Genomic DNA, 24,761 nt, shown 5'->3' with positions numbered 1-24,761 from the left:
TGGAATCCTAATTTTTAACTTATAGTCGATTAAAGATACTAAATCAATTTAGATACTATTTTGGTATTCAAAATTCCCTTGTGCAACTATCAATTTAATTTTTATTTTCAAGAAAATCTCTTCTTAAAATAGTTTTGGAATAGCGAGGTGTCCAGTTTTCCTCTAAAGTGTCGTTTCAGCATAAAGTACGGCCTCATGACCTGTGAGTTTGTAATAGGAATTAAATATGTCATAAAATTCGGAATATGGTTAAACTTGTGCGGAATAGCATATCTATATTTCAGATTACATTCTGTAGTTTGTAGGGATTTTCCCAACCAAAATGGTTGCCGGAAAAATACAGTAAAAGATACTTTTTTTAAAAAATAAAATAAGCCTTTCAATGATCGTTAACATTTAAATTGCTTGAAGCAAATTTTGAGGTTGCGAAAAAAAAGAAGGAGTTTGATGGTTGAACGATTGCAGTGAGAATCCAAAAAGGTTTTCAGTTCATTTAATAATTCAGCCTTATGCAGGTGATGTCGCCATTTTAACTAATCAACCAAGTTGATTGAACCTTGTTTTCTGTTCCTAATAAAGAGTAGCCAGCTTCTTCTGTTTTTAAAGTAATCTAGTAATTGAGATGTGATTTTCCAATTTGTTTTCAAACATTAATTGAAGCATAATGCCCGCATTATTTCTGATTTTACCATTTCATAAATCAAACGTCGGTTAAACTAAAGCTGCTTGCTTGTTTTAAATCTGTAAGGAAGTCGTCTGCAGATGGTGGAGAAATTGACTTTCTGTCTTTGTAGGCTAATAGATATACGCTGCGATTACAGATCTACCAAACTTACTGTCAGTAGTAAATGTTTGGTCCAACATGTTAAGTTAGGTTGAAGATAAAAGTTAGAAAAGTTTGATTACGTAGTGGCTGACTGGCAAAGAGTTTAAAAGAAGCGGCCAGATGACTCACGCACAGTTTTACTCTTTGTAATAAATGTGACACACAAAACCAAATCAGTATTTACCGTTATATTAGAACTATCAGGGCGTCTGTAAAAAACATTCGTGTTACCACCTACACATAAACATTACTTTTTTTACAACCACTACTCTTGTATAGCTACTGCCACCCACTGTACCTTTACCATCCTTGTCTTTAGTTTTTTATTACTTCATGGTTTAAATCTTGTTCTATTTTTCAAGCGCATCTGTTGGAAAAAATGAGGTGTTTTTTTTTTTTATAGAAAATATTTATGAAACTGTACTGAAGTTTGAAAATGGATGGCATTTCGTAAAATTTAGTAACTTTTGAAAAAAATAGGTTATGACTTTCTTTTTAATCAAATTTAATGAAGACAGCTGACCTTCATACTCGCCCAAATACAATCACCTTTACCATCTGCCGATGATACATCCATTATCGTTTCTTTTTTAGATTCTGTGAATCTAAAAGACGTACGCTGCAATATCTCGTCTCAATATGCTTGAGCCTCGAGGCCCGGTAATGGAGATCAAGGTAAATGAAACTAAGGCAAAAACCACAGTATTCGCAAAAAATAATAATACAAATAAAAATAAAATAAATACAAAAATCTTAAAAATACTAGTATTCATTTGCGAACCAAGTTCGATATCTCGGTTGGCAGCTGGACAAAAGACTAAAATGGAACACCACCATATAAGACTCAAATGTACCGACAGCTACCAAAGATATAAAATGCTAAAACATCTATTTGACTTACGATCCAAACTGATACCGAATGGAAACATACTATACATTACCATTCTTGCCAACATATGCACATATGGAATACAACTGTTCGGAACCCCCAAACAACCTCATTTCAACCAAAGTAATTAATGCTTCTCTCTGTGTCTACAACAATTTTTAATCTGTTTAAATATCCCTTTTGAAACCAAATTAACTCAATTTAGTTACAAAGTACTTCGTTCACATATTAATCGACATCAAATATCTCTGATTAGAAACCTGACCACAGAACGCTTCTTTCAGTTCTCATGGCAGACTAAAGCGGCGGTGGCAGTGTTACCATCCTAACACCCATCGCTGTTCCACTAGCGTGGTTGCTATGTAAGCTTGAAATTAGTTCAAATGATCACGAGGCCACTGGAGCTTCAGTCGATTAACGCGATTATTGGGTAAGGTTAGGCTTAGAAGCTGTTAAAAAAAGAATTGTGATGATGCAATAAAGAGTGAATGGATAGATCATTACGTAGACTTTTATTGGAAACGTAATAAGGAGCATTGGATGATTTCTGATTGTAAAGATTAGAATGCTATGAGGGACCACTCACCTCAAGTCGCTAGATCCATAAAGGTCGCAGCAAAGTAAGTTTGTTTTGTATCATAAGTTTAGATCATTTGTCGAATATTCTTGGTAGCATTCGAAATCGTCTATTAGCCTCCATTTGTTTCAGTGTGGTTTGAGGATTTCAACTTAGTCCATAGATGTAACCCTAGATAGCGTACTATGTCAGAAATAGGAAGCAATATGTTATTAAATTCCATTTTGAAAATTTGATACGATGGTGAAACGTAAGCTACAATAGAAAGTGGAGAAGGGCGAAAATCAATCAGAAAATCTAAATGAACAATTTGGTTTTCTAATGAAAACCAAGGGCAGCCTCCAATCTTTTTAATATCCATTACAATACGTGCTTTGATTACTGCTATTTCCTGGTGTTCTTACAACTTTTTCAATCTAATAGTTGTTATTACAGATTTATACATTGATTTGAATCGATTAATAATTATACTTTCAACGTTGTATTCATACATTCAGTTGCATTCCACTTCCGCCATTATATGAGATTCTTGATTAAACTATGAATATTGATTAAACATGAAATGAGGGATAGCGCAAAAATTGAACCCAAATCAATGCGGGATAAAATAAAATAAGTAAAAAACAAAAAATAAATATTATAACAGTTTTAACCTGAAATATGCCTGAGAAAAATCGATTTGAAATTTCCTGAGTTGAAAACTGGTTTTTAAAACATTGTGTAAGATTGGGAAGTGGTTCAACTAGCGAGAAAAGTTTGAGTTTTTTGAAATTTATATTTTATTATGAATATAATATTTAAGACTACTTACTAATAACAAACGCTATTTAATGCAAGCTTATTCTGTTAAGACAGTTAAGTTTGATTTGAAGTCATAAATACCCGCTGCAGGAAGTAAATATATCGCCATCTAGACCAGTGGAACAACAATTATCTTGGTGACAGAAAGATTTCTAAGCCAGGCTTATAAAAAAAAGTCTGCAGCAATTAACTTGGAGTCAAGCGTACATATTGCAGAACATGACCTGTCCACCACTTTCCACTTTATTTACTTGTCAATCTATTTTCATTTAATAATATATATTAAATATGTTTAGCAGCCTAAATACATATATTCAATTATTCAACCTAAATATTCGTACATTACAGTTCAAAATCAAATCCGGTGAAATGCTAAATTTTATTTTATTTATTTGTATTTATTTACATTTAAAAAAATCTATTATTCTTACTTGATGCAATTTATTCAGCGCTTTGGGCACTGAATTGTTACAGCTTTTCCTATTCGCTGAATGTACGTTGGAGAAATGAGAAATGCTAAACTTTATGACGCATCCAAGTCTAGTATGGAGTGTTAAGTAATCAAGTGCTAGATGAGATTTCGGGACAATCGATCTAATCATTCAGAATCTTGAAATAAAACGCAAATCAGACTCCTGTCTTCTGTCCTCAAGTGGGTTATGTGCATGAGAAAGAATGATCCTCAGACGTACGTATATGTGGTCCAGAAATAGAGTAATCTGCAAGTGGAGAACTATTACTGAGGTTATGTATTTGTTCCAATAGCCAAACTTACAAAAGTAATTAAACTTGTCTAAGTGTGCCGGACAGAACATCTATGCAGAATTGTAAAAATGATGCGGTGCCAGAATGGAAGAAACTTGAAGGCTGTCACAAAAAACGGAGTGGACTGGCGAAAACGAATGAAGGAATCCAGGTCCCAGTAATGGGCCTAGAAGAAGCCGATCGGCCAACTAATAGTTTGTGTTCTGATTAATTCAAATAGAGTTACGATGAAATAGAAATAAGATGAATAGATTCGACAATTTGAGCTTCTTATCAACCGAACTGTTGTATCATACTGGAATTTGATCATGCTGGTTTCCACAGGATTTATTTAATCTTCAACCATACAACTCAACAATGACTTGCAAGTTGCGTGAGACAATAACGCATTCATAGAAGTTGCATGAGACAGAAAGCGGACAAGTGGAGAGCTACTTCCAATATGGGCTTAAAAGTTTGAGATTCTAGTTTTCTCTAAAGTTGCCTTCCTTAAGAACAATCTTCGAAACCCTGCTATTTGGTAAGCTCACAAAAGTTGAACTAGCTATAAATGAATTAGAAGAATTCTTGCAATAAATTGTTAGCGAAACTTACTAAGGATTGCCTGTATTTGCAAAGAGATCGTCTAGTAAGCTGGAAATCACAAGTTAAGCACTCCATGATTCTTACTTAATCAAAAACCAGGTAAATTTTGTGAGTATTCCTTTCACCCATTGATATTGAGTATAAATTTCCGTTTTAGAAAGTGACAGACATAGGAAAAGGTGTTGCCACTGTTACCTAGTAAAACACATACGGCTCCTCCATAGGTGCCTGATGTTCGCCCACTCAGCGTAGCAAACAAAAGAAAGAACAAACTGTAGGCGATGATGTAAATATAAGGAGAAACAGATACGTATATACGAGTATTTGATCATTTCTATCTGGTCTCACTGTGAACTTCTAAATTGAAAACAATACTTTAACTAACTAAAGTAAAATAACAAGTCACATTAGACTAACAATTGATAATAATCAATCAGTCTGCTCCCTAGTGATGTATTGTTTTTCTTACTTTCTAAATTGATCTATATTTGATTATTGTAGACGGTGTGCTATTGTTAGAATGGTATTGTGTTGTAACCTTCCACTGTTAGTTATGTCTATTTCATATACATATGCGTAATTGTGTTATTATATCCTTTACAATGTAAATATTACAAATTAGATCTAATCTGATTTTATTTGACGTCTATGATTAATTTACGAGCAAATTGCAATATTAAGTGTAAAGATCTTGAAAAAGAAAACCCGGAGTGCATATAACTTTCTCTTAACTGCTATTCCAAGTTTCTTCTGTTATTTTCGTCAAATACCAAATTTAAAAAATAATTAATTTTTATCAACATTCACACCGAATATTACCATGGAAAGAAGCCAACTCTATTTCTTCCCAGATCTGTCAGAAAACGAATCACTTTGAAAAGTATTATTTGTTTTTTTAAATACTTGAAGTGTATTGTAGATGTAATGTTTAGAGAATATAATGAAAGCCTTTTTTGAGAAAATCTCAGAAAAATGAAAAATCTTTGGGTTGATCTCATAATAAATCCGGCATCAAAAATAATAATAATAAAAAGTTATATATTTTTCATTTTATTTTTGTTCTCTCTAGTTACACTGACAATTTTGGTGCTTCTTAATTTCCAATTACTTGAAATAGCCTATTTTGGCAGCAATGACTTGGAAACAAGAACCATACCTCGAAATCTAAAACCTAAAAATAAAAAAGAAGGAAAGTTATGCCTATATTTTTCAGGCAGACTTTAGGTCCAACTACTAAATTAGGGGTACAGGATAAAGGTGTCTAGTTAGCGAACTTAACCTGTTTAATATCCCATATTAACCATTAAATAAATTGCAAAGGCCTAAACACGGAATCAAACCCACAATACATCTTAGTTTTGCGGGCCTCGCCTCTAACACGCTCGGCTACCGTGGAGCCTTTATCAACACCTAAGGTTGATCATTAAATGAAAGTCTGAATTCTTTTTTAAAACATCAAGCGAAATTAGTGTTTATTGTCAGAATATAAATATTACACGAGGGCTGATTGGTACGAAGTTACCATTTGAGCTTTGAACAGGACGCAGTGCTTGGAGAAGGAACAAGGAAAGTAGGCATGCATGCCGAGACTTATGCATGAAATGTTTGAACAGATACTTTTCTATAATTAAAATCTTTCAATTAACTATTAAATTCACCTAAAAGATTCATAACAACATAAACTATCTAGATATTGATTGACTAGGTGTAGGTTAGGCTGTGTAGTAAAGTGTCTATTCTACAGTATAGTTTAGGTGCAAAGGACCCTTGTTGTTGCGCACCTTACAAAACCCCAAAACAAACAAACATATCTAGATATTATAGGAAATGTATATCTCATTTATTTTATGTTATTGATTAACAAAAAAATTGATATGTGATTTGAAAATAAGAAAGAGGAGCTACAAGAAGTGGAAACGTTCTAGACTGAAGTCCAATAAAAGGAACTAGTTTCTTATGTAGATCAGGAGTGATTGTGGTCGGAATGTTGAGTTACACAAGCTTTACATCTGGCTTCGTATTGGGCAATTTCTGTATTCTCAAGTCGTTTAATCTAGATATTTTTAGTCGAGAAAATTTGCAGTTTATTTTTATTTTTTCATTATTTATTTATTTCAATAAAATGTTTTTTGTTTTGCTATTTTTTCTTGAGGTAAATAATAAATGTTTTTCACATGCAAGAGGCGGAAATACATCTGACTTTTGTTTCCGTTTCTCCCTCTAATCTCCCCCAAAAAATAAATTCTCTACAAAGTAAACATCCGTCAATAGCATCCGTCTAAGCAAGCACTGCGTGGAGCTTCTTTTACAGATCAAATATTTCTCAATTCAAATTTATACAGAACGAAATCCTCCGTTTCTCTACCAACTCGTTCCGCTTCACCCGAACTTTACAACCTACACAAATGTAACTTCCACATCCACTATCACTGATCACATCGAAAATAGACTATTAAAATTTCTAACAAATACGTACCAAAATTCTTTCTATCAGACTATTGCCATTTATGACACATCAAAACACAATTCAGATACAATAATTATAAAAACACAATTTAAATACATATTGTTGTGATTGTTAATACTAAATATCTATTTATTTTCATCTTTTTTCTGTAAGATTAGTTGAAATTATATTTGCCTGACCGAGTAAAAGTTTTGTATTCGAGAGTATTTTTGTTTACAAAAGAAGGCGTGGCGATATTGCAGATTTTGGTTTTGTATTGCTTCCGGAAATACCCGTTTAAGGGTTCCTCTTGCAATAAGTGATTCGCAAAATAGATATTAAAACTGACTGTATGAGGTGAGAATAGCTATAAAATGGAAAGAAAATTTTAATACGTAAATTTCAGTGAGAGTTTTCGCATCAAATTTTGAAAAACAAGAGTTTCCTTTTAATAAAGTTTCCCACCAATACTTAACCTTTATACAGTCATTCCGGCTAAAGTCCCGGATTTCACAAACTTCTTTGAAATTGAATCGTTCATAACGGTCATCATAACGGTGGCGATAGTAGTTTCCTTTCCACTCGCTTATCTATTCTGCTAGAGCGAAGTAGATTAAGGACAGACTTAATAAAAATAAAATCCAATATTCCTAAAATTACACATTTAGAAAACGCCTAACGGTAAATGTCCAAAACTTCTTCAACAGATAGTAGCTTGAATGTTATTGGTCCAATTTCTATTAAGATAAAATTTTAATGAAAAGAAGTTTGACTTCAATTGAGATTATATTTAAAAGATATTGGGCTATTGCACTAATCTGAATTAGGTATTAAAAAAGACTTATTTCTGTAAAAGGTGGTTAAAAACGAACTTGAATTACGTGTGTAAGCTTGAATAAATTTCTTAAATAGAAAACAAATTAGCCCGTTCACTGTTAAAACTACCTTATTATGGAGATATATCTTTTGGCTCCATGGACCAAGGGTGAACATGCATTGATTTACAAAACGGTAGTACGTGGTACATTCAACTACGTGACCTCTGCAGCACGTATCTCCGCCAACTTAGCATTACTAGGACACTGTGAAACTGGGCCGTCCACATTCTAACTATAGCATTGTATTCAGTATGGAACTTACTGATCACTGACTTTTAAACTTACTGTTAGTTCTTTTATTTTTATTAATTAATCTTTAATTAGAATGTTCGAATGACTGCTGAGGGAAATTAGATGTGCACAAGACATCAGAACCATATTAAAAAAAAAAAAGTGTATTTAATTTTCGGTTCTTACTAAACAAAATCAAAATTACCGACTTCCATTCCAACGAATAAATTCAAACTACAAAAAATAAATTTTAGGATTTATTTAAACTCATCTGATGTAAAATTGTCTAATAATGAACTGATGTTGGGAATCAAAGTCAGAATTTAGAGATAGTCTGTTACGAAAAGCAACTAGCGCGTTAATTCCATGGTATTTACAAAGAATTATTGTTGGATTTAGGGGAAAACGGGTATATTAATGATAAAAACAGTTTACAATTTATTAATGTAATAACGAAGCTGAGAGGTACACTGTTTAATTTAAATTTTAGTGTAAACAGGGATGAAAATAGGCCTTTATTGTTCTCTCTGTAATCTTGGAGCGATTGAAGATATCATCCATTTCATTGGAGAATGTCCGATTTTACAGGAGTTCAGGATACAGTACTTGGGAAATAGAAAACTCAATAAAGGTGAGATTATTCTTTATTTGAATGGCTTTTATTGGTCCAAGCAGTATAAGTACGCAATATCCGCTTGGAGTTATAGACAATTTTTAATATATCTTTTTAATTTTTAATACATAAATATGTTTACTTTCGTAGTTTATGTTATTGAAAATTAGAGTCAACTCGGCAGACGGACTAAGTCCATGCTCGAAGTGTGTTAAGTTTTGAACTAGAGAAATGTTTTGCTTAGTTTTGAAATATTTTGATATAGTTAGGATAAATACTTTTTATTTTTGGTATGTTTATAAGTTTATGAATAAACACTATCATTATTATTATTTTTAAGTAATCTGATGACAGATTACTATTAAATTATCTATCCCATTCTGGTTTTGCTGCCAGTAGATGTCGCTCGTCTACTTTTTTCTAGAAAAGGAAACCAAAAAGGAAGTGGCAAGGTTGGAGACGGAATTAAGAACAAAACTGGTAAAGCCTAACTTGAAACCGATCATGTTAACATGACTCCACTACTGATAAAAATTATTTTCATAATACAGATAACGTTTATCATTTAATAAATTTAAAAAAAGCTTAAGCTCTCTCAAAGTTTCCAAAGCTACATTTTAACGTAGCGACCGGAAGTTGATCAGGGAGCCTGGATCTTATTAAGCTTCCGAGGGTCACTCTTAGAGGAAGTAAACTCCCTTCTCTCACTTCCTGTAGCACTACAAGTGTAGGAAGAAGACACACATGTTTTACAAATAAAATAAATACAGCATTATCATTGTGTAGGTTCAAGCAGTTTTGTATTAAAATAAACAACAGTTATTAAAGACATGCGTGTTTCTTTTATTGTACCAGAATTGTTATCACCTTGAGATGCCATAACGGCTTTTTATATAACCATTTATTTTTATTATTTGCACATGCGGTTTATGTTCTTTTATATTCTAACCTTGAAAGTGAAGATACTGTGACTTAAAAACAACTTACCTATCATGCATCTTTTATATTATTAAAATAAAATAGACTAATTACAAAATTACCTTGCACAGCAATCATTCTGAGAATTACAGCAATTTTCACTAATTGGAACTAATATATAGCCCGTTGTTAAGAGAGGATTAAATTATTTGAAAGGGAAAAATATTTAAAATTGTTGAGGTTTACCTGCTGTTATTTTTTAATAGTTAACCAGCATTTTATAGTTTGTTTATTAATTGGTTTTCCTCAAGATAATTTTATAATCATTTAATGAGACATGATGAGACATGTATCAGGACGAGAAAGTTGATAATTTTGAAAACTTTCGCTTAACAAAAACTAGGCCAAATGTGAAGCACCCGTGATTATTTTTGTTTTTTAAAAAAGATACCCCTTAGATTTACATTCTATCGTGAACGCTTGGCCCCACGTTCACTGATAATTATCATACGCATTCTTCTTTTGTATTTATTTAATTGGCTAGGCGAAATTTGTGAAGTCGTGGGTAATGATAAATCGTCAAGTGGGTAGTCAAGTTTACAGCCAGCCTGTTTTAGTTTATTTTCCTATTATTTATTTAATTTTTCTTCATACTATTCACAACTTTGTTATAAACTATGTTTTACTTGATACTACTGTTTCTTTATTGTCAAACTCCATGCTGTTGGACCAATCCTAAAAAGCATTATGTTCCAACTAACTTCCAACTAAAAGTACAAATTTAAGAAGTTAAAAAAATGATTACGTAAAAATTGTACTAGATCACGATTTATTGCAGTTTCCATCCATCAAAATTGATGAGAGCTTATCTGTTGCTACCTGGCTGAAGAGTTATTGATGAGAATAATAATTAGATCGTGCAAATAACATTGCCAAGAAAAGCAAGAACTGTGCAGTTGGTGTTGGGTAGATTTCAATTTTAAACATACTCTTTAAATAGCCTAATAAAATACTTAACTTTCTAAGAATGTCAGTCAATTTTTTGTTTCTAATTTAATTCAGCTTATAAATTTCCTGCTCACTAGGCTAATTCATCGATAATTCATAAACCTTCATTTTTTAGTCATACGTATAATAACAAAATTTTAATCAAATTCCCTCTATCGCTTATCGTTAAATTGTTGAAAACGTGAGGTTTTTTTTATAAACATACATTTAATCTAAGTGGATTTTGATAGCTACCATCGGCTTGATAATTTGAGTAAAAAATGTATTATTCATATTTTTGCTTTTGAACTATTTTTTCTAAATTTATTATGTTGAAACTGTACTAGATCGTTGCATTGCGTGGGTCATGTATCGCTACATTAAAAATAAACAACTAAAATACCGTCTGCGCTAAATTCCTGTATTTTATTGTTTCCAATTTCGCTAAAACTGCATCTGTCGCGCATAAAAGAAGAAACACATCTTCAAATTGAAACTAAAGAAAATAAGTTTTTGCATAATTAGTTTCCAAACGTTTCAATGGAAGGTCAGATGGATGATTAGATCCTCAGAGAGAAATACGACTTGCATCACTACTATTAAGTCATTATATTTAATTGTTCAATATTTATAACTGCAGAATATCTGCAAGTAATAATTAGCAATACTACTTGTTTTTAATAATTCGCTATACAATTGTTTACTGTCAAGAGGCTGATACAGCGAAATATACAAGTACAAGAGTAGCACGAGAGGAGAATTCAACGAAGACAAGCATTGCTATGCACTGGTACTTACTTCATTAAGAAGATATCGTGGCCTACGGCGCTTCCACCGTCTTGTTGAACTTCCAGGCAAAGGTTGAGAAACAACTAGGTTTGTTATAGCGGAAATCTTGCACCTTCAGAAATAGAGGGACAAAGAGATCTCGGTCTAAGGTAGTGTTAGAAACACAGTAAAGAGCCATGAGCTGTTCGATGGAGTGTTTTTGAATTCTGTAGATATTTGAAGCTATGACTGAGCTCCAAAGTTTCATTTCGTTTGTCCAGACATGTTTAAGTACCATTGTATAGATAAGTCGTTTGTTGTATAATGAAAGTTTCGATCGTTTTGACGAGAAGTCTAGAGAGAAGTTTGAATCGCCTGTTTAGTTCTTTCCGTTTAAGTCTAGTATGTGGATTCTAGGTTACATGTTTGTCCTAGGTACTTAAAACAATCTTTGGGTGGAAGTGAGCGATGTTTAGGTAAAAGGGTGGCATTTGTTTTCATTTATTTTAATTCTCCATTTCTTTAGCCAGGGCTCACCGGATTCTATAGGGGATTGAAGGGAGCGATATGCAAGGGCTGGGTTTTTAATTAGAGGAAAAAATTGCCGTGTCAGTAGCATAAGGATGTGTAGAGATATCAAGTAGAGTACAGGAAGGACCAAAGGACACATTCTCCTGAGAACGGGAATTGCAGAAGACTAAAAACTTATTTACGAATTGAATTTGTGCACATTTTCTCTGATTTATTAGATACGATTTCGATAGAGGGTGTTATGATCGTGATTGCTTCACAGTTCAACAACTTACGTAAGTTTGGTTGCAATTGTTAATAAGTAAGTAAAGTAATTCCTGAAGCGGCAACAGCAGAAACACTGGTATCATGAATTATAGGAAAGATAACAAGAAATTATTTAGACATTAAACATTAATGTTAAAACGATTTCTTCACCTCTAACAAACAAACAGGATGGTTTTGTCGCCATTAAAGTAAATATCGTTAATTTTTATTAAATTAATTAATAAGTGAACAATAATTATTGTTTTCTAGTTATTAATATTAATTAAGTAAAATCTTTTGTCAGTTCATTAAATATTAGTCATTATTCTGTATTATTAGAAAATAAAAATTCATATTTTCATCCTTGAGTATGCAAAGCACGAAAAGTGCATTATTTGCCTAGTGAGGTTTTCATGTAAGTTACTGGTATAGCTGCAATAATTTTAAGCAAATAATAATATACGATGAATTTAATTGGAAATGCTAATTTCATCATCTTCTTAATTCTTCAGAAATATTAAATATTTAATTAATATAGTATTTATTCAAATATTATAATAAACATTAAATAACTAAGCGGTTGAAAGTTAAGATTTAGAACTTATTTTGCAAGTTAACCTTTCACTTTTAATAAAGCTTTAATATTACAACTATATAATATAATAAATTTCTTTCACTTGTAAATTTATATTTTTTATGTCAGGAAATTGTTTCTTAATGTTTTACGTAATCAATTTAACCCAGTTACTGTATCTTATCATTTCCTGTTAATAAGCACATATAGTTTGGCTCTGAAACTTTCTGTAATCCAATAATAGAATGTGATTGGCAACATTAAATTTTTGCGCTAATTTAGGTAATCCGATCTGATAAAACATATGGGCCGAAGCAAGGTCATCGCTTGCTTCAATCTTATTCAACACGTAGTTAGCTTTGGTGGAATGGATATAAATTTTAGAAATCAGGTTTTTATACAACCAATAATTCCTCAAGCTAAAATTAGGATTTAGTAATTTCGCGCAGGATGAAGGTGGTGCTTATCTGCAATACAAATAAACACAATAGGATATCGCAAGTAACCTAGATATTAGTAAAGATCGTTGGCTACGCACATATTTCTGATCCAGCGACATTCCTTTGTACCTGAAGATTGCTAGCGTTTAAATTTAAGGAGAAATTTCATTAAGGATAATTATGTTTTCAAGTTAAACAAAAACAAGATTTTCAATTATACCCCAACCTTTGAAACCAAAGATACAAAACTTCTAGCATAATCTTAGACAGAGATTAATCTAAAAAAATAAGGGGCAACATCACCAGAATCAGCGTTGAGTTTCATTGATCGAATTATTGATGAGCAGAAAGTTGAGAAGAACAAAGAAGGAGTCTTTAGTAAAGAATATCGTGCAAAAACGAGGCTTTCGACAGATCCTGCCAGGAATGGCTGCAATATTAATCTAGGCTGAAACGCACTAGGCTAGAAGAGTGTAGTTCGAACTGAAAGGTCTGAATGACTCCAAGAGGCAACTGGGAGTTAAGAAGTTGTGTTCAACCATGAAGTTTCTCATTATTTTAAGGAACAGGCTACCATGCAAAAACCTCTTCTTATTTTTATTAGATTTCTTATGTTCATGCTTTATTCAACAGTCTTCTAATTAATTATTTATTTATTCATTTGTTTAAATTTAATTAATAATTAAAACAAAACAAACGTTTCGTAGTTTACAATTTCAAACTACTTTCTGCATTTGTAGCACTAATTGAGAAATATGTACTTGAACAATAATAATCAATCGAAGTAAGAGTGTATATTGTAAAAGTCCTTCTTCTTTGATAGATTTATTTCAGTTCATCAAGAGTCAGAATATTAACTACTTGTTGCAATTATTGGGAATCATTAGAGAAATAAAACCAGTTATAAGACCACTGAAATTTACTTCCAGCTTTTAGGTTATTTTAAAATCTTCAACTAAAATCGTCTTTGAGTAGATTTTTTATTGAATTGTTGAACGGTATTTCTTTTAGAGCTTATTTATAATTTTTCTTTCTTCATTATTTCTAATTTATGGAGTAAATAAAGCTTGTTCGTTATATCATAATTGATATACAGGAAGATATGGGACTCATTAGTTCTTGAAATTAATAAAGTAATTAATTTTTCTAAATACATTCGTTTTTTTTCTCGTATCAATTTCCACTCTTACTAGGAATATTGGAAAAATAGTTTTATATTTTAGCCAAATTTGATTTGTTTTTACTTAAATTTATTGTTTAGAATTTTCAAATTTTTGTAAAGCTTTGATCAATGTTTCCTCATTAATGACAGTGATTCTATTTAGTTTTGATTAATTTACTACAAATTAGAAGTGAAAGTTGTTTGCACCAATTGCTTTTTAGCTTGAAAATCATGGTGAACATTGTTGCAATGCTAAAAAACGTTTTTCAAATATAAATAAGAATAAACGTTGAGTTCGTGCTTTTCTTTATCTGTTAAGGAAATGTTTACAGTATCTCAACTCGTGAAAGACATGTCATGTTTGTTGGCAACAGCCGCTGTTCTAAGAGTGGATGATATTCTCTTAGTTGTGGCTGTAAATATCTTCTTCTTCTTCTTTTTGGTCGTCCGATATTGTGACTGATATTTATTAAAGAGATTCGTACGTATTTACAAATGTGTCTGTCTGTAAATAACTTTCCTTCCAATAATATTACGGAGTCAAGTGAAACTGACCTTCACCTAATGAACAACACTCAGGACCGGTATTCGGCTTCTGTCTCTCTCTTTCATTACTGCAACTTTCGCCCAAACTGCAACATCTGGGACAGCATGGTCGCCGGCGTTACCTATAGTTTGTCAATTTCCTTTCACTAGATTACATATATTACCATCATCATTATTTATTTAATATTTTATTTTCAAACTATTTGCTAGACAAACAGTTTTTTTTTTATTGATTCAGAAAACTTTATTGGTTTATTAACCAATTTGTCTAATGAACGGTAACGATCTATACAACCGTGAGATAATTATTAGCTTGAATGACAGCCATATTCTTTTGTCTGAAGTGAAAGTATCGTAAAATATCATGAATTCATAAATTGTAATTATTTTTATTGCGAGTTAAATAGTTTCACCTTTTTTATACTTTAAAACATCAGAAGATTTGTTCAAATAATTTAAATAGTTTTTTAATTTTAGTTAATAATAAATACCTGTTATTAATTTAAATTTCGTGTTAAAAAAATAATTGATTAGTTAATAAAATTGATGTGTGTTTTAAGCGACTAAGTACCCAAGTGGTCAGGTCTTCCCATCTCAAAGGCTTCAGTTTGGGAAGAAATATAACTGTCGGACGCTAAATTAAGATTGTCAGCTATCCCATCTCAATGTTGTGGTTTGTTTATAAATTTAAACATAATTTCCTTTCTTAGCCAGAGTGGCAAAAAAGACCTTGAAGTTAAAAATGTATTATTATACTCCGAAACATAGCGATTTCCCGTTTTCATGACAAATGATACTCCAAAGTCCTGAAGTCTCTAGCGGCAAACTTATTCTCACTTTCATTTTCTAGGTGGCCTACTCTTCTATTTCTCTGAGAGGTTCATCCACTTAGTATTTCTGGCCACCTATAGAGGACTACCTTCTAATCTGTACATCCATTTATCAACCCCTGCTTCTCTATTCACTCTTTGCTGAAATGTCTGTTTCTTTCTTGACATCCTCATAATCCATTCTAGGCTCTTATAGAAAAGGTCTTTATATCTACGCCGGCGATTTTACAATAACAATAAATATTATAGTTTTACAAGTTCTTTGGGTTTCTTCGTAATAATCTGCTTCATTCTATTCTTCGTCTACTAACCAATAGATGTGCGGCCAAGTTACAATTTCTTGTAAAACAGTATGTACTCATACAATAAGAAGTTTGGTATGCGAGCCCTTTCACCTCTGACAATATTGGTGCATAAATAAGAGACTTTCTGTTTGTATATCTCCAAAAAAATGAAAATAAATAAATAAATAAATAAAAAATGTGAAGTGTAAAGTACCGGCGAACTTGGTAAACTTTCTACTAGTTTACTACTTTTCACTCACACGTTACCACACCTGATGATGTGAATCTTTTCACTAATACGCGCATCACATAAGAATCGAAATCGACTATAAGGCGTGATTAGTTTTTGAATAATTACACAAAACAAAATACCTCAGTCGTGAACATTACTTCCAATTTTTATCTTTTTTAAAAACAGTAATGGTTAATGTGCATTAAAGACCAAAATTACAATTAATAAATAAACTAAAATCAATAAGTTTGCAGGTGTTTCTGTAAACTGGTTCCATCTTAACCTGATTTTGTGCGGAACCTTCTTAAGTATTCCAGAGCCATTTGTAGCTTCCAGAATCTGTGTAAAACTAACAGATAAGTGTAATTGGTGCTATGGTAGAATAAAAAACGAAAATTATAACTGAAAATCCACTCCAAAGATCTAGATTAGATTAGAAAGTGGGACGGGACCCACGCCCCACGACGGCACCGCAGCCGCAAGAGGCTTATTGTGCCTTCCCCCTTTGAGTCTAATATAAGAAACCTCCCCTTCCAAAAAGGTTGAGGACCCTACCAGTTCCTTCAGCGCTACAATCTCCCTTGGCCTCAAAGTTCCAAAGAAATCGTAGCGCAGCCGCTCGATTGCAACGCAATCGAATAACAGGTGAGAGTCCTTTTCCTCCTTTTCCTGACATAATCTGCTCAAAGATTGCGAGCTAAAAAGCCCTACCTTGTGCAGATGCTTCCTGAACTTGCCATGTCCTGTGATTAGGCCTGTAATCAAAGTAATCTGATTTCTGCCCAAGCTCAGAATCTCTTTGGTTCTTCGTTTACACAGCAAAGGCCTAATACTCTTGCCGAGTTTAACCCCAGGAAGCGTCACCCAGTTCCCTCCAGATCCAATCTCAGAAAGCCTCACGAACTGCACCCTTAGTGATCCCAGGATTGGTTCCGGGCCGAAAAGAGTACTAGTATTCCTGGCCAGTTGATCAGTTCTCCAAAGATCTAAGTTCAAAACACAGTTTGGATGGTTTTTCCAATTAGAATAAAATTGTGATAAAAGTCCTTAAAGTCACTGCACACAGTTATTCTTGTGGTTAAGCTAATCTGAATTTATTTTAGTGTAAAATTAGTGAACTTATAATTTTGTATGTTTGGAAAGATTGCCAATTTTTACTGAAGAGTTTGTGTAATGAACTGTTATTACAAATCTACAGTTGTTCTCCACTTTTGCTCTTTTAGATCAGTTGAGATAAGTAAAAGAAAGTTTTTGGAATGAAGTTTCTCAGTGAGAACGTAGAATATTGTTTGAATGGTATAATTCACGGCATTATCTTATATTTCTGATCAGTGTTAGAATAATATCCAATTTTTGTGTTTTTCTGCCTTTTATTTTTAGTTCAGGGAATGATTTAAAAAAGCAGGTTTTTTTAAGCTTTCATAAAATAGATTTTGTTTGTTTTGTGTACTGAAAAGTAAATCACACCTTTCAGACGTCTCTAGCGCAGAGGTTAAAGCCCTTTCTTTTAAAAAGAACGTACAAGCTAAGTGTAGAATAAAAATATAAAAAAGTCTCGAGGAAGCCGATCATGTATGCCAGTCAGGTAGGCCATCTCGCAAGCATTGTAGTGGTTGGTATCTTCTAGTTCCGGTCTAGGGTGATTAACTGCCTTATCACTTCCTCAAGACATTCTCAATGTACATTTTGTCTCTTCTCTAACTCTTCGTAATCTCCATTAACACCTTATTTTGTTAGAGGTTGTGCTGATTATTTCTAATTGTTTGAGGCCGTGAATAATTTTTAAACTCTAATATATGTTTGTATCCATTCCTTCCTGATAACTAACTATATTAGATCAAAACAAAGTCAACCGCGCTATCGAAAAAGACAAATTTTAACTAAAAATAATTATAATAATTACAGGTTTTTCTTAAAATTATTTTTATAAAGTGCTCCTTTTTATCCAAACCTTAATGAACCTGAATGTAACGAAGTAAAAATTAGTACTCACTGATCGATCTTCTTTGGTATTAATTATCAATTAATCACATTTTAAACTAACTTTCTGGTTTGAATAAATTAATAATTTTGTTATTTGAAAAATGTGGTGTTAAAAATCTTAGTACTATTTGCATCAATTTTTATTTGACCACATTTCATTAATTGGTTATTCGCGTTAAAAAATTAATGGGATTATTCAGCAAATTCTCATTTCCTTAAAACTTGAGTTTGAGAAACACATTAAGGACTCTTTAATTTAGTAGATAAACTTAAATTTAAGTGAGTTCCGAGCTTTAGAAGGGAGTTCAGTGCAAGATGGATCTATTAATGTTTGACATTGAGTTGACTGCGAGTCTTTCATACTTGTTTGTTTCCCACCGCCATAGTTAATGTTTGTTCGTATGCATAGGATGAAAACTTGCTGAAAATTACTTATAACTTAAAAGAAATTATTTAAAAGAAGTATAAAAATATTAATGATAAAAAATTATTATCCAAAACTAAGATCTAGAACTATGTAGTAGGTTTTAAAGTAAACCAGAAAGTCAGAACCAGCGGCCGGAAGTGTACTGCTTGGTAAAGGAGTTTAACAAAACTATCTAATAAGTGATTAGAACTTTAAAATAGACTGGAGGAATTCTAAACGGAAAGAAACAGGACAGAATTAGCTTAAGAATTAACTTTAGGCGAATCAAGTTCGACTTGTTCTTCAGTCTATCCTTAATAACTAAACTTGTCTCATATTTTAATATTTCAAGTTTTCCACCCAAAATCAATGAACGACCCATACTTTGGGATATCTGACCTATGGAAAGCTTATCATAAAATTTGCATATTGATATATCTTTTCATTCTGTACACGCTTAGTATATAATGGTGCAAGTTAAGTGGCTTGTAACTTAAATGTTATCCACTTTCGCCATTGGATTGTGCTACTGATATTTCTCTGAATGGAGTTTCGTTTCTCTCTGGATTAAGCAAGTTCTTCCCTCAACGGTGTGAAAACTAAATTCAGCTGTCTCTTTTGTTTATTTATTTTATTAATCGGATTGACTGAGTAAATTCTGTACCATTTTTAACCAGCTCAGAACCTGCGCCATGTAAGAAATGACCGTAAAGTAGGCCTGTATTATAAGGAAATAACAACATTTCTTCGTTGAATCGTAAACTCTGGTTCTTTTTTTTACTAAGTTTTTAGTTTGCAATTCCAAATAGTCCGAAATAACTTAGTTATTATTTCGGGTAAAGATCACGGAGAAACTTCAATAGATTTCTAACCTTGTCGAAGTCTCTATCGATAAGCAGTTTACAAGAAATTTGTAAAATATAATAGCAAATAATTCATTTCTATGAAAACTGGCTGCTCTGATGGTTAAAAAGATTAGCATTATCCTTTTACAACGTTTTTATCAATTACGATCGTGTCGAATTTCCAAAATTGGGTCTCCTCACTGAGGACTCGTTTAGAAGGCCTCAGAGAACAAAATGAAAGCTTTTGGTAGAGGATGTTAGCATGAGGGAGATAAAGGTGGGCTCAAAGATTTTCATTTAACCTTCAATTTTGCTTGTTGTACATAAATTTTCCGTATTTTTGTAAATTAATTTTTATGAGTTCTCTCAGCTAAAATATTTTAAGCTTCATTTTGGGCAAATATAATGTTAGCCGCCTAATAAACAAGATAGATGAACAAGTTAAAAGAAAATAATTTAAGAACCACAATTGCGATAATTCAAAGTAGTTTTCTGAACTTTTCTTTTTATTTTTCGGAAAAAAGACATTTACTTTTTATTTTCTTTTATTCCTCGTAAGAAGGAGTCTGACAATTGGACAGAATTTTGATTTGGAGTTTCTACTAGAAATGACCGTTTGAAATGAAAATTACATAAAACCTGACGCTCTTGCAGACGTCATTAAACTCCATCTTTTCTGAAGTGAGTAGGTAGTTGTTACTGGTTGCTCGTATGTTATATATCCTATAAAGAGAGTTAGGACTGCTAAATAGCCAGTGACAAGTGCCACTCCAACAGTTTGTAAATCACCCACAAGCACACTGAAAACCAAAAGAAGATGTGCTCTGTAAATGTGCGTGTGTTTAGGTATACCCTTTTAGTCGCCTTTTACGTCAAGCAGGAAGTACTGAGGATGTCCCTCATCTACAGAGACTATATTTCTGTGTAGCCTTCGAGAAAGCATTTGCTGAGTACTCTAGAAGTGATGTAAAGGATCTCTCCTCGGTGACTTTAACGCTAAAATTGGAAAAACTGTATGCTATGTACTGACAGTTCGCTAGCAAAACACAATATTCTTAACATTAGTCGTTATAGATTTGTATTAATACCTAAATATATTCATTAAAACTTGAAATCTGTAGCTGATCTATTACGAAAGAAAAACAAGAAAATTATCCACTCTTTTTTTTTCTAATTCTCACGATTTCCCTTTCATTCGAAACAATAGATAATAGGCAATGAACTTGGAGATTTTCACAAATCACACATCCGACAAATAATATGTAACATTCTCAGACTAATTTTCACTTTCCATTCTGCCGCTAATTTAATGTGTTCACCACTTCTTTCACAACAATACCCTGGAATAACTATTTACATCCCAAACTGATCCTATCTCTTTATAATTTTATTCTTTCTGAATAATTTTTGTCAATTTGTTTTTATGTAAAGTCCTTGAGCATTATCCTTTTATTTTTATTTTTTTTTTTTTTTTTTACAGCTTAAGCAATGTTTTCATTTATTTATAATAACTGTATTAAATTAAAAATACCGCAGCATGTTCTGTGGTTTTTTAATGAGTGATTATTTGCTAAGTCACCTTGGTGTAATGGCAGTTCACCACGCCCCACATAACGTAGGCCGGTCGACACCAGTACCAAGGTTGTTAAGGTCTCCGGGTCATTGTTGTCGCCGATTCAAGAATTCATTCCTTATGAATCATATTTGTAATTGAATATGTGTTTATTTAAGCACTTCTATATATCCTGAATTCTTTCTGCCATTTAATTTGTCGATTTCTTAGGTTTTGTTTTATCTGTTTTAGGTAACATTTTCAAGTCGAATATCAGAGTCAAACCTTTATCTTTAAGCTGGCATTGGAATGCACCATAAGTAAGTAAAAAGAACTTTAATTCTGATTGCTGAAAAACAGGAGTTGACAATCCCTTCTTGTGTGGTCTATTAAAATAAAATCTGATGAAGGCCCACGATTTTCCCTTACTCTAGTTCTTGGCCTAACAGTTCCAATAAAATATTGTTATAAAAGGTCCTGGTTAGATTGTATTGTCTAATACAGTTCCATGTTGGTATCAACTTTTAAAGAACTTGCAAAGGGTGCAAAATGAGTTCTCAAGGTTTGCCATTGATGCTGAAGATCATGTCTTCTGCTAAGTTCCATGAATATACACGTTTGCAATATGTGAGAGACTTATTGGAGAAAATTTGTCTGAATTTCTTTCAAAATGTCCCGCTTAACGTAATAAACTCGCTAATTATGATGTAATTGAGCTCCAAAAACCTGAACGAATTAAACATTTTTTCCCTGTTCACCAACATAATTCAGTACAACTAGATCGGGGTTCTCTGCCTTTTTCTCCAGCAGCATAACTATAACCTCAAGAAAAATGTAATTAAAAGCCAACTGGAAGAGATATAGATGAAATAACCTGGTACTTTTACTAACAACATGCAAGTACATATGCAAATTTAACGATTAATTATTTCTATTAGTAATATTACTGTAGTCATTACCATGTACAATTATGATCACTAATTCTCTTCTAACGTTATGTTTCTTACTCAAAAAAAAAAAAAAAAAAAATAAGGACTTGGTGGGTGAATAAATGATTGTTTTTTTGACAATTTTAAAGAATGATCACTAATATTTCTAGTGATCAGAGTCATCACCTTGTCCTTTACTCTTAAATAATAGGTTTTTACGGTTCAGAATCCACTTGAAATAACTTCTTTTTTTGGGTAGATTGGTAAATGTTATAAATAAATGTAAAAGTTGTCTGTTGGAAAATGGTATCATTGTAATTAAGAACGAAGAAAACCAGAATGATCGGTTTTTGGACATCAAATAATTGGCTTCTCTTGACAACTTGGTTGGTTTTGGTTAACATTGGAACAAAGTAATAAAAGTTGTGCGGCCAAGAAACGATACATCGCCATCTAAAGTTTCTAAAACTAAACCACTAAATACCTATTGAAGCGAATAAATATTTTAAACTTGTGGTTTTCAGTTCAGTAGCTGAAAAAAAATCTATTGATCACAGACAAACTTCGAAAAGAGAATCGTTAGAATTTTATAAAACTTCAACTATTAATATCATTAATATTGTACTAAATGGTATAAAATAAAATTTGTATAAACCTGTAAAATATTATTTGCAGTTACTGAAACTGTGTAGACCGTAAGCTCTTTTTTTTTATTAGGTAAGTACTGTCCTAGATAATATTCCCGATCTCCTGGCTAGAGTTACCATTTGGAAACCTGGAAATGTAGTCATCTGTGAAATTGAGCTGCATTACTTCTTGCCTTCTAATAATTCCTTTCTATCCACCGTTGAACATCTGTTTATTTTACAGAGAGTAATGTTCTTTCTAACCTATCATTTCTATTTTAAAACATTAGTGGCCAAATCAAACCAAGTTTTGAAAGATTTTAAAAGAATTCATCCATCACCAAACGGATCTAACCTAGTTTGACCTATTGAAAAGAATATTAGAAAATGGTAAAAGGAAAAATAATAATAAAAATCAATATATTTTTTAATGACTTCTTATATAACTGAGAAAGGACAAGATCTTTTAAAAAATATTGCAAAACTAGTTAGATCGAAAGCAAAACAAATTTTTCAATTAGATTCAACTTGTCTCGGTGAATGGATGTTGCAATTGTTTATCTAGCCATCATTTATAGAAATTATGTTTAGAATTTCTTTTTGTCGGTTGACCGATCGAGAAGATTCAAGAATTTGTAAGAGATGAGTTAATTATAAGCAGCAGGATTTAGAGGAACAGTAATGTTATATTTTTTTTAATAAACAGTTTTCTCTAGAATTCAGTGTTTCTTTTGAATAAATAAAGATTTCGCTGGAAAAAAAAAACTGTACCGAGCAGTAAAAGCAGCTTATGAAGGAAGTGGTCGCAGATGAAGGTGGGCTCTAGACGTTCAATAATTGCCAGTATAATTTGAAGACGACAATAACATTGGAAGGCAGTCAGACGAAATGATGATTTGACGGCAGTTTGATCAATATTACCGATCAGAAACTTTATTACGTCAATATTTTTGATGCGATAAGTTTGATCGTGTACGGTTTCTTGTTGTGTATAAATGAGATAAACGTTCCAACTATTAAATGCACAATTAATGACGCGAATTGTTTTTTTTTATTATTATTATTAATTAAGCAATAAATCTGCGTCTATGTTACCTATCTCACAATATCAATGTGACAATCATTTTAACTAGTTCTCTTGGCTTTATTTTTACATCATTTTACTACATAAAATGATAATTGCTCAAATTTCAGTAGAACTTAGTGCGTCCTCTCCTTTTTAGGCTTAATGCAAGCAATCTTTTGAAGTTTCAATTCTGAAAGTATTACTTTTAGATGGTGCAAATTTTGAATCGTGCAGTTAGCAACAATATCCTCCCTAAAGAGAAAGATGTGTGTCTATTTTACATCAATTTTCTTTTAATTTATGTACTGAAATTACTAAAAATTATATTCCTGCATATAACAACTGTTCTGTTCATGAAATTCTTTACGCCTTAATATATATTATTATATATTGTTTTCTAATTACTGTATTGATATCTGTTTGCTTAGAAATTTGTAATTACTTTTAAGAACGTAAAGTTTACAAATTAAATTGGCTTTAAAAAATTCATGTTTATTTACGACCTAAAAACTGTATTTAAGTTTAGCGAAAATTGATTGCTCTTGTGAAAATACTAAATTTCAAAAAATGTTTGATACAAAAATATTGTTACGTTTCTTTCCTCGATGCAGCCAAATAAATGACAATTTAAACAATTTTGTCTTTAATATATCACATCTTGAATTGAGATGCAGAAAGAATACGTAGTAAATTTAGTAAATTCCCATCTTAGTAGAACTAATCAATTCATTCATTCAGTAGATTAGATGTTATTTCTGTGTTCTTTTGACGCTTGAACAATGGAAGAAATGCGTGAGCGATTCTTAATCATATTCGTAGCGTACAATACGCGGAAAAGGTACCGTATTTCTTTGGATTAATTGTCACTGCAGTAATATAAAGCAAAATAATCTTAATTTGTAATTCTAAACGAGTTAGCTATTGTTTATATTCGTTATTAATGAATTTATTATATTTTATGAAGTTGTTTTTGTTTATTGTTTAACTGTCATTTACTTTCACCTCATTATATATTTGAGTTTTAAATTTAAATTTATTTTTAACTGTAGTCAGTTAGAGTTGCAGCTGGTAGTGTTGGGGTAACTAAGGAAACGGTGCATTAAGGACCTTCATTTTTGACCTAATTAAGTGAAAATGGGGTCCTTAAAACCATGAATCTCAGCACAATCTCAGTGACCTTTCGAAAGTTACTGTAGTATTTCCGCCTAAAGAGGCTCTAACTGAA

The 24,761-nt window shown here is 32.0% G+C and overlaps 1 protein-coding gene across 2 annotated transcripts in view; it reads left to right on the top strand.

The window, feature by feature from the left end:
- Nucleotides 1–24,761, top strand: part of RhoGEF64C (Rho guanine nucleotide exchange factor at 64C) — a 169,647-nt gene that overhangs the window by 62,067 nt on the left and 82,819 nt on the right. The window contains exon 2 of one of the 2 annotated variants that reach the window (XM_074142614.1): nucleotides 21,168–21,235. The exons of the other annotated variant lie outside the window; for it this stretch is intronic. The gene's annotated coding sequence lies outside the window, so the exon portion shown is untranslated. The remainder of the gene's footprint in view (nucleotides 1–21,167; nucleotides 21,236–24,761) is intronic. 2 annotated transcript variants of the gene reach the window in all.

Source organism: Rhodnius prolixus, unplaced genomic scaffold (assembly GCF_049639745.1).
Source record: "Rhodnius prolixus isolate KJV_2025 unplaced genomic scaffold, Rpr scaffold_1, whole genome shotgun sequence".
In the NCBI taxonomy this organism is placed as follows: domain Eukaryota; kingdom Metazoa; phylum Arthropoda; class Insecta; order Hemiptera; family Reduviidae; genus Rhodnius; species Rhodnius prolixus.
The sequence above is the reverse complement of the archived record's forward strand: the minus strand, read 5'-3'. Positions and strand labels throughout refer to the sequence as shown.